The 11,388-nt window shown below is 41.5% G+C and overlaps 1 protein-coding gene and 1 long non-coding RNA gene across 2 annotated transcripts in view; one reads left to right on the top strand and one right to left on the bottom strand.

The window, feature by feature from the left end:
- Positions 1-11,388, bottom strand: part of gse1 (Gse1 coiled-coil protein) — a 164,612-nt gene that overhangs the window by 122,696 nt on the left and 30,528 nt on the right. The gene's annotated exons all lie outside the window — the stretch shown is intronic.
- Positions 2,701-5,705, top strand: LOC118598168. The gene is made up of 2 exons (XR_004947286.1): positions 2,701-4,128; positions 4,164-5,705. It is a non-coding gene; the product is annotated as an uncharacterized LOC118598168 (long non-coding RNA).

Below are 11,388 nucleotides of genomic sequence, written 5' to 3' on the forward strand. Positions count from 1 at the left end.
AAAAAAAAAAAAAAAAAGAAACTGTGATGGTTCCTTCCACTGACGAGCTGCAGTGAGACAAGCAGGAAAGGGCTTCTTAAAACAAAAAGGCGCCCTGGGTTTATGAAATATACATATCTCTCAGCGGGAGACAGAGACACTGTGCGACAGAGCAGAGGAGGGCCCTGAAAACTGACAGGACTCTACCACCTCTGCTAAACACACACGGCTAAAAATAAAATTCGGAAAAAAACGCTGCCGTTTCATGAGGTACTTAGTGCTTTTTTATGTGGCGTTTATCTGATTGAGTTTGCATGTGCATGCACATGTTTGCAGATACAGAGCTGATTCTGAAAGGGCAAAAACCACAACAGTAAGCATGAGACAAAAAAAAGCTATAAGTGTTTTGGCTGTTTGCCTAAATGTAAATCCAACAACTGGTCAGGGGGATTTTTTTCCCCTTCAACTGCCTCTTTCAGACCTGCCCACCTGCCCTCTCTGCAAGCCCAGGCAGCAGCAGTTCCAAACCATTGAAACTCATCTTGAACTACAATAAACTTAATCGGTAACAAGCTACTTCTCAAAAAAAGCCGTCCCACTTAAGGGACTCTAATATGAGGGTAAATGTCTGTCTTAGCAGGAAGAGTGTCACTTTTTATCTTCATCATCAGACAGGCTGGGTGTGCCTCCTCTGTCCTGTCATGTGCTTAAAAAAAAGTCTAGATAAATAGTCATGTCTGAGCCAGAGGATTAACTCTACGTCAGATAAAACACACAATAAACCTGCCTACAGATTTCCTCACCCTTTCAGAGGCTCTGCTGTCTTCTTTTCTCCCCTCTCTTGAACTCTTTGTTCATAAAACAGTCTGGAAAGTGGCCAGAGTTTCACTCAATGGATGTTAAAAGAAAGTGTCAACCGTACTCAAATGTCTAACAGTACGCCGCAATCCAAAGATCTGCTCGTGAACCTTTTATATTAAAATTCCCACACTGCTTTCTGTAGGGGAATTTTAGCATGAAAGTTTGGTTTGAGCACCTTTAAACTAACCTGAAGTAACAAAAGTTGACAGAAATACCAGAAGTTAATCCAGTTACACACTTCAAAAATTATGACTGTACAGCCACAGAAGAAATATCCTGTATTGTATCCTATAAAGTTGGTTTATTGGTTCTAAAAAATATATATATCTCAAACTAAAGCTAGAAACCAGACAAAGGTAATCTGATTTTAAACCCCATCACACTTCTCACCAACAACCTTGTGGGAGTGGCCTAATTAAAGGCTTATCAAAACTGTTTTTCCAGCAGTTGTTAGGCTGATCCCATGTGATTCAACGCATCTCTGATCTTGAATAGAACATTTCAAACACGTTTTACGGTGACGGCGTTAGATAGGGTGAAGACATCGACTGGGTGTTGCAGTTTCACAGCTCACGGTGAAAAGGCTAAACAATCAAAGCCAAAAGGATTACAGGCAGAACGGTGGCAAAAAGTGAGAGGCGTCATAATGAGATATGACAAATAAAAAGCGATATAAAGTCAATTAGATCTTTGGTGAGATCCTGAATCCAAACAATTCTGCAAAGGTAAATCTATTTCTATGAATAATAAGATGCTGTTCAGTCTTGCGCATAAGGGGTTGATAAAACAACATTTAGAGCGTGTGCAGCTGAGCCTTTAATAGATTAAACACTAATGCAACAATTTAACAACAAAGACATAACATTTAAGACACAGAGAAGGAGTCAATAGGGGGAAATTAGAAAGATCTACAAAGCTAACCCAGAGTGAGGTTAATTTTATCCTCTAATCGGTCATGAGGAAGCTGCTAATAGACGATGGAGCAGGATATACAGAGAGTCTGCCAGCAGGGATCACACAGAGTCCAGCTGATAGGATCACCAGACATTTACCGCTGAGGGTAAATCATGATGGTAACATGCAGATTGACAGGAGGACTTGCATTTTTAAAGAAAAAAAATGTGTGCTCACTTTTGAAAGGGAGTTAAGCTAAGGGAGTAGAACCCCTCTCAACCAAAAGGTCACTAGTCAGGCATTTGAAAAAGAGGCCTCTTAGAGAACATAAAATATCTCAAGCTCTAAAATCTGAAATACGCTCCATTAGATTTTGACGTCAGAAGTATTAAGGTAATATTACACCTTCACTGGTGGTGATGGTTGTTGATCTGGGCAACACATTCTCACTCTCAGTCACATATGGACGCATGGTCGCTCGTCTGCATCACTTTTTGACGCTTTCGGTGATCCCAACTCATCCCCTATTTCCCATCATCCATCTTTACACTCCTGCTAGCTTACAGCCCCTCACATACCCAAGCTAACATGACCGGTAAAACCAAAACTGTGAGCAATATTGGAGCTATCCCAGCTATCCCACCAGATCCCAGCACAAACTAGGATGTAGTCATCTATAAGTGGATGCATTGCAATTGAGCAGAGGGGAGCTTATGGGCTGCCGATTGTAGTTTGTATGTAACAACCACCATTTGAAGAAAGTGTACTCAGAAAGACAGCAGGATGAGAAATATGCAACAAGAGCATGGTAAAACTCGATTTTCATTGAAGTGGCTCTTTGATTAGTTACATTTTGGTCACTTAGTCTTCAAAAAAACAAGTTACTGGATCTGTTTTGAGTAAAATATTACTTTAAAAATACATTAGTGACAGTTTGTTACAGCAAAAAGCACTACTTGTCTGTAATATAATAATGAGTTACCTTCAACACTGGCAAACATAAACTATGCACTCAATCCAAACAGGAAGCACACTTGAGGATGTCAATAAATTATTCAGCAGGGGCGTTCAGAGATCAATAGCAACACCTCATGATGGCAGCAGAGCAGTGGAGGATTCTTTGTTGTGTTTTAGGGAATATAACATCTGTGTACACTTGCATTGTTTTGGATTTTCCTGTTACCTGCAGGGATTTCTGAAAATGTGTTTCCAGCATTTTTGTCATGTTTTTTTCCAGCTGTGTTTTCTTTTTTACATCAGGATCACTGGAGTTTTCTTCACTCGAAGATCACAAGTTAAATCACAACCCCATTGAATCACTGATGTCAGAGAGCGGCACGGCAGATATGTATTCATGAGAAAATGTCAGGGATTAGAAGTAGAGCATTAATGTGAATAAATGCCTGCAGCAGGAAACAGTAATTCTCCCCCGAGGTTTGTAGAAACCAAAGAGATGAGGTGGATTTCACCCATGAGACATAACTTCCTCATGTCTCAGTGATTTAGTTTCTGTGGTGTTGGGCACAACTGCCTGTGTGAGCACATGCTCTGGTTGATGTGTGTTTGTGTGTGTTCTCAGCTTTGCTGACATTTCCTCAAACGTGGCTGACATTTCCAGGGGATTTGAAGACTTGATCCCGTCTGTGTTTGAAGAGCTGAGTGCCAACCTCCTCAAAATACTGGGGGGAAAAAAAAAAAAAAAAAAAAAAAGAAAGAAACCGCAGCAGCACAGCCAGCAGTGTGCCCCCCCCTCCAGGCCCTTCGTCCTCAACATTTGGTGCAGCCCATCTTCATTCACCTATTTACGATTGGGAGAAAAACTGCACTACGCATGGCCTGCCTTAAGACATGACAGGTTCACTGCTTGGTCTCTAACTTAGTCCTGCTGTTTTCCCCTGGGCTGAAGACTGTTTCTCCTCTTCTCAAGTGAAGCAGAAAAGCTATCACCAAAAGATATGAGGGAAAAAAAGCAGATAAAGATAGAGTGGGAAGGGGAGAAAGCAACATCGTGTGAGAAGGAGGGGGAAAGATCTGTTTCTTCTGCTACAGGCTGGTTAGTCGAGCGAACTGACACACACTGACATCTCTCTTCTACAGAGTTCCAGTTAAGAAGAGCTTAGCTACTTTTTTGTCCGTTGCTTTCTCTCTCGACCTTCCCCTTTTTTTTTACTCTTTCAGCTGTCCTGCCATCTCTCTCGTCCTTCCTCTGCCCACCCCGAGGCTATCATGTCTTTCTTTTTCTGCCTGAATGAACTGTGCAGCAGTCTTGTCCTAACCCCGGGCTCGTGTTACAACATGCATACACACACATGCTGTATTCTGCATGCACACGCACACGGAAACCCACACGGCAGACTTGAGGAGGGCCAGGGGCCAAACACAGGTCAGACTCAGGTCAGTCGGGGGCAGAAACGCAACAACCAGAACAGAGGCACTTCTCCCACTGACTTGACGGGTGTTTGATAGATGCAATTTGACGCAAACAACCTTATATGAACACAACACAGTGTGCATGCATGCACCAGCCGTGCTTCCAGCTATCTTAAGGCAGATAATACTTCAATATTTACTGGGACCTTTAAGGACTTTAAATATTCATTTAGAAAGAAAGCTTGCATTACCTCATAAAAGTCTAACCCCAACCTCCAATAAAAAGAGAACAAAATTAATGTGTTGAACTGTCAATCAAACAAAATAGCCAGCTTAAAGATGACGTTAGAACCGATGCTGGAAATGACCTTAAAGCAGAACAGAACCAGCGTTTTGAAATATTGCTGAAGGGATTCAGGAAGAATCCGTAGTGTGTTTCTAGCTAAGAAAACTCATGTTCGGCATGATGCTGGATCTGAGCAGACTGGAAACTAGAGCTGACCTCAGCCCACACCATGATTCTGCCTTACATGCAGCAGCGATCCCTGCAGGTTAAAACATGCTTGTCCTGGTTGACAGCAGAGCTCGAGTTCAGCACATAAATTATTTCTAAGAGAACTACATCACTTGTTACTCCTTGCTCAAGCTGGCCATGAAAACTGGACATGAGGGGGCAAAAGCTTCAATCTTTATTCAAAGATTTCAGATTACTGTTTCAGAATAATTAGAATTAAAAAGTTAAATGGATATTGTGGAAAAAAAGAAAAACATTCTACTTTAAAACTGGTAGTTGATCAAAAATGACATAAAAATTGCAGCATATACACGTCTAAAACATAAATGCTCATTTTCATATCGACGAGTACATAGGGACTAAATCCCACAATCACAGCGGAACATAACTTAAACCCAAGATCTTTAACAGGATGAGAGCACTATTGATTAGCCTCTTCCTGCATTGATCCGTTGTCATTCGATTGTCGTTTGTGTATCTTGCAAAACACACAATCTCGCATCACAAATGACATTAACACATTTGGCATTTCTTTTTTCCTTGGAGTAAAATACACATTCAAAACATACAAAGCTACGTTATTTGTGAACACAGGTGGTTGATGTTTAAATAAAACAAATAAAAATGACAACCATGTTCAATAATTGTAAGAAATGGTAAAAACATTATAATACAAAACATCAGATTATTCATAGATTGAAAGGCTCAGAGGTAAGTGAAATTGTGAACACAACGGTGTCATGTAAATATGTACGCCTAAAGTCAAAATCTTTAGGGTTATAACAGAGCCCCCCCCGTCCCGCCATTGTTGTTAGGCCACTAGGAAAAGAAAAGCTAGTAACTGGCATTTTGATATAAAACTGCTAGAGGGACACATCAGGAGGAGGTAGAGAGCTTTAATAAACAAACTGACAGCCAGAAAGAGGCTGAAACTCTACTTACTTCATATAATTCTACAAATCATTTTCTGCAGTCAAAGACCTCTAAACTAGTAAAAAAAAAAAAAAGGAAAGGGGGTGGGGGTCATTAAGACAAGAATTAAAGCAGTAAAAATAAAAACACAACAAATTAATTAAAAAAATAAAAATAAAAATTGCTCCAATGAAAAGATTGATTTCCAGGAAATAAAATCAAGAATCTGTTTCTGGTTGTCCTGTCATACTGACAAAATTTGCAGCTCCTCCAATCAGAGTCTGCATAGCATCCCATGGGGTACAACAGAAATATGCAGTTGAATTCATATAGATGAACACAAATTTGTCTTTTAACACCACAGGACACGTCTAAATTAAATAAAATTATTAAAAAAAATATCTAAAATAGCTTTAAAATGAATTAATAAATACAAATCACATGCTGTACCATCCACATACAGATTAAAACAAGTGCTAAGTGACTGCATTGAGGATAAATAGTGCTAACATATAGTCCTGCCTCAGAAATACTTGATAATTCTTTATTATTGATTAGGGGTGAAAAAAACTGATGATTAGCTACACAATTTATAGTGGATGATTGTAGTTATAATGTGTCATGGAAAATAGAAGATTATTCTTTAAAAAAAAAAATTAATTTCCCTCCATTTACCTGCAAGTGTGAATGGCTTATGTCAGCCAAAACCACTGCTGAACTTATACGTGCATCGTCAGAACCCAAGGAAAAATATACAGTCGGAAATATATACAGCAAGGCACAGCGAAACGAGTCTATCCTCCAGGGGGGGAAGAAAGCAGGGAGACAGCAAGAACAACCTAGAAAGATATGCACAGATAGAAAGAGAGAAGCACAAAGGGCTGTTTTCTGCTGCCTGGGTAAAGTGAGTCCAGGGGGCAGCTGAGTGAGCACACACAACACAAAGCCTGTCATTAGCTCCAGCTTTCTGCAGACACAACAAACTCTGATTGTGAGAGTGTGTGTGTGAAAGACAGAGTGACGATGTATGGATATGTGCCGTTGGGTAAAGGTATTGAGTGGAGGTGTGGGGTTTTAGACACTGACAAAAGACAGTGTTGCTGTGCTCCTCTTGTCTGGCGCACAACCTCTTCAGGATCACGACCCCAAGTGGTCAATACTTGCTCTGCCTGCATGAGTGAACGAGTGTGGGGGATCCTTTGCAAAGCACAGATCCCATCATCTCCTCTCTCCTCGTGTCCTGTTCTAAGACAGCCACACACGCAGCCTACCGTCTACCAGCTGCCGTCCTGCAGCCATTTATCAAAGCTATGATTAGATGCTGGAAGAATGTCGTGTAGCTACAGTGGTCTCCTGACCTCGAACATGACCTTTCACATTTGGACGGGGTCTGGCAGCCACGGCTCCTCCACAATGGGTTGATCCACCTCACTAGAGTCAGCTCACACAGTGTTTTAAATGATAGTCACAAACTACCTACACATCAGGAAGTTGATGCACGTTCAAGAGTGCACGTTTAGCTCATGGTGTTCACACTGGACAAGCAGGAAGAATCTTTTTCTTCTTTGGCTAATGTTTACTAGCGCACGTGTGAAAATGATGCAATTTTCACAAAATGCGCATGAAACAGAAACAGATTTGTTCATTGCTAGTGTCCTTGCAATTGTGGATATGGATTACCATCATGTCAGGAGAGTAGTGTTAGTTTATTTTTATTTGAAAAACATCATCAGGTTCGTCACTGGCAGGAGTCAGAGCCTCTGGTCACCGGCAGGAGCAGTCTCCAGAGTTCTAACTTACCTGACTCCAATCTGACAATCACCCAACTGCTTCTTAAGCAGCACACAGAGCTTGCCTGCATTAACGAACATTTCATCCTGGACCTAATCTTTTGTTTCTGACCCTGCTTCATCTGTTTGTTTGCTTGCTGCCTGCCCTGACCCTCACCTGAACCTGACTACTCTACTCTCTTGTTGGATTACCCCATCCTTGCAATTGATCTCTGCCTGTCTGACCCTGATCTAGTTTTGTCGACTTTTAGTTGTGCTTAGTTTCTGTCTGAACTAATAAACCGTGGAACCCGCTGTCTGCCCGTTTGTGACAGTCGCAGTGTCTGGGTTCATCAGATTAAACCAGTTTAGTGATATTTACCGCATCACTACCAAATCAGGATCCCTGATTGGTCAAAGTTCGATTTTGTTTACATTGAGCTCACAAACGGATGTTAAAATATCCGAGAACAAGAGAGTTTTGAATGCGGTAGTCCAACATGTGCTTTTACAAAGACTTTTCATTGGAAGTAGACGCGAAATGCCGAAGGCGGTGTAAACACAACCACAGACATTCAGCTGGAAAGCCATTTCTACAGTAGCTTATAAGGAAGTTTGTACAACTCTGCTCTGATAAATGATCCAGCTACTTTCAACTTTTTAGGGGTTTTATTCTATTGCTTCACTCTCCAAAACAAGTAGAAACCAGTTGAGCTGTCAGGACTTTATATTTAAGAGAGGTTAAATAGACAGATTGACAAAAAAAAAATTCCCCTTCATGCAATCATGCATCTCATGTGGTTCTTTTTGTAGTAGTTTATTTATCTCCCCAGAAACAGCTCCCTCTATTACATCCAGGTCAAAGGTTGGGTGAGAGTTGTGAATCGATCACACATTACAGAGAGTTGGTGATGACAGCAGCCTGTAGCTGAGCAGCTCTGCAGACTAACATCAAGAAGCCTGTCTTTGCAAAAAGGCTCTGACAGAATAAAAGACACCCTGTAAAAAGTGAGGTATACGCAGACCTAGAGAAGTGTTACCAAGCCAATAATAACACCATTCAGTGGGAACTATGCATATGTTTTGTGAGCAATGAGACTCTCTTTGTATGAAAGAGTGTTCCTGTGTATTTGTGAGGCAGTATGTGATTGTGTGTGGGCCCTAGGCCGTCTCTGACAGCTCAGTGGTAGCCATCTGCTGGCAGTCACACCAGGAGAAAGCAACCGCAGCCAACAATGGAGAGCAATGACAGGCCAGGATTTGTGGGTAGTTTTGCATGTGTGTGTGTGTGTGTATTTTAGTGGAGTGTGTGTTTTCCCTTCAAAGATCCAAATGAGCCCCTCTCTGTGAGCATGTGCAAAGGGGCGTGGTGGTTGTTGATAGGCTGTCTCTGTTACCAGGCGATAGCTTAACAAGCCCAAACGGCCATCTGAGGAGGATAGATACCCTGGACCAGTGTGGACTCCTTTTTTTTTTCTTTATTTGTGTCACAGACATGTGCCAACCCTTGGTTTACATGTCCTATTTTTTTCATCTACTCTACACTCCTTTCCCAGTTCAAGATTAAGATGTGCTTTTCTTGGCTTCAAGCAAACTTTATCAGAGCTCTCCTAGGCATATCTGCAGTATATAAGCACTAGTCAGCCAACTTCATATTTATTTCTCATAATATCTGCAGGTACAAAAGGGATGTGAACAGATGGTCGAGTGCTGGAAGGAAGCTGGCTCACTGGATGTGACAAGCCAGACTGAGAGCAGGCATGGTCCAGCTGGGGAGAGGCCTGCAGTGTCTTCCAGAATGAGTATGCCAAGTAGCCAAGAAACAGACTGCTGGTGTCCTGAAGCCACAACATGAAAAAACTCTCTTGTTAGGATGCCGCTGTTTACCTTCAACCACAATGAAAGGCTGAATCTAGAAAAAAAAAACAATATCAAGTCAAGAGTGGATGTCAAAGCAAGCAAAAGTTGAAATGGTTGACTATGAAAAGGACCTGTCCTTCTGTGATCCATTGTCGCTGCTGTGTGTCGTCCTGGCCTTCCTAGCTATTGTGTGGCAGCATTTCAAAGGCAGCCATTGCTAAGTGTCTGCTCTTCCACCTCCTGCTGTTGTTCGCTAGCATGTGTGTTTGTGAATGCGTGCGTGAGGAGCAGTGGCCCCTCTCGCCAGAGGCTGCGGGTGATCATTGCTACTGCTGGCATGGCGTCCCGACTGGCACACTAACTGGGTGCACCTATTTCCACAGCCCCGGACTAAGTGGCAAAAATTGCCAGGGCGAAAATGCAACACTTAAGTTTCTGATTAAAGCAGAACAAAGCCCAGAGGGGCAAGAAGGAGGTGCGGAGGGAGGCGGTCAAAGCGGAAAGGAAGGAAATGATGAGAAGCAGGCAAGTGAGACTCTGTAAAAGACAATCTCATCTGCTGTGTAAGTGTGAGATAGGGAGAAACGGAGAGAGGAGATGGAGAGGAAGAAGCAAAGGCAGGCGAGAGGGCAAGAATTGGCAGCGATATGAGAGGTTGGAGGGGAGGTGAGCATGGGAGATGAGAGGATGAAACGGTAGGCGGTATGAAGAGAGACAGGTAAGGATGAGAAGTTGGGTATGAAAGGAACCCAGGGAAGCAGAGAGAAACAGTGGAGATGGAGAACAGGCAGAGAGTCAGGCTTAAGAAGAGATAAAAAGACAACAGAGACAGCGCCAAGATGTGAGGTAAATAAAGGAAGGCAGGAGGGAGCAGCTGGGAAGGTTTCCTTACTGATAGGAAGAAAGTGATACCCCTGATGAGCAGCAATGAAATAAATAGACAGCACTCACTACAGACACTAATGTTTGTCTTTAGTCTCCGTCCCTTCATAGCAAACAAAAACTGAAATGAGAGGAACTTAAGAGGAACTTTTCTGAAGCTCAATTCCAAAAATGTAATTTTTACATCTTCTGTATGACCTATGTACATCAGAATGCTCCATAACGCCATGATAAGGGGATGTACATACATCAACAGGCCAATAGGAAGCCCGGCGTACGTGTGCAAGCACGTGTGTTTTCATTTGCATCTTTCTAATCAGCAGCACGTTGGCAACATATGGGCGAAAAGAGAATGTGTATGACAAGGGGTGAGCTACTCTATGAATGTGCATGTATCCTAGCAACAGGGCAGACGTTGTAACACAACAGTGAGCAGCTGGCAGCACAGGACACAGGGGCCATGATGGATTTAACATGATGTGTGTGCTCGCATGTGTGTGTGTGCGCTAGACGAACAGATGTGATAGATTTGGGTGTGTTTCTGTGCACTGACATGCAATGCATCCATGCCTGTTAAACATTCATCAATGTGTCAAGCTGCCAGTTGCAGCAATAACAGCCAGGAGACAGTCACCGGTCTCCACGTTTGGTAAGGTGCTGATGTCTACAACAACAAGGTTATTTGTTCATGACCTGTGATTATTCTGCATCTTGATGAATCTATTTTTTTTTTTTTTGCATTTATTGGTTTTGACAATGTTTTAGGAAAAACAAAATAAGTTTGTACAGTTTTATTATAATAATAACAGTGTGTGTACATTAAGAATAACCCTAAATGATTTAGTTTCTATATTTTAGTAAACTAAACCTTTAAGCAATATGCTTTAAATTAAATAGGTAATAGATGTGTATGGTGTGATCAACAGTTTTCTGCCTCAGCCATTATAAAACTATATGTAACTGTCAGTGAGTAAATTATGTGCAATTTTTGTTTTATTTATCTTTTGTAATATGACAAAAATAGGGAAGCTTGGTGAAACAATAAATTGAAGCATTTTAAAATGATCATTAATATTTTAAGAACTAACAAAAATACAATGTAGGTCCAAAAAAAAGATCAAAAGTCTCATAATATTCATCAGATTATTATCTTTTGACCTGCAAAACAAAGGTCATCTATGACTACAAACTCTTAGGGATATTAAATACTGTAGCCAGCAGCTTTCCTCATAACACTATCAAGAAAAACGAATAGAAAAATTAAACACGAACAAGCTTCAAGAAACTTGTGGTGCCTTCAGGTAGAAGCAAATGTACAGTTGCAAGAAAAAGTATGAGAATTATTTG

Source organism: Oryzias melastigma, linkage group LG3 (assembly GCF_002922805.2).
Source record: "Oryzias melastigma strain HK-1 linkage group LG3, ASM292280v2, whole genome shotgun sequence".
NCBI classification, from domain to species: domain Eukaryota; kingdom Metazoa; phylum Chordata; class Actinopteri; order Beloniformes; family Adrianichthyidae; genus Oryzias; species Oryzias melastigma.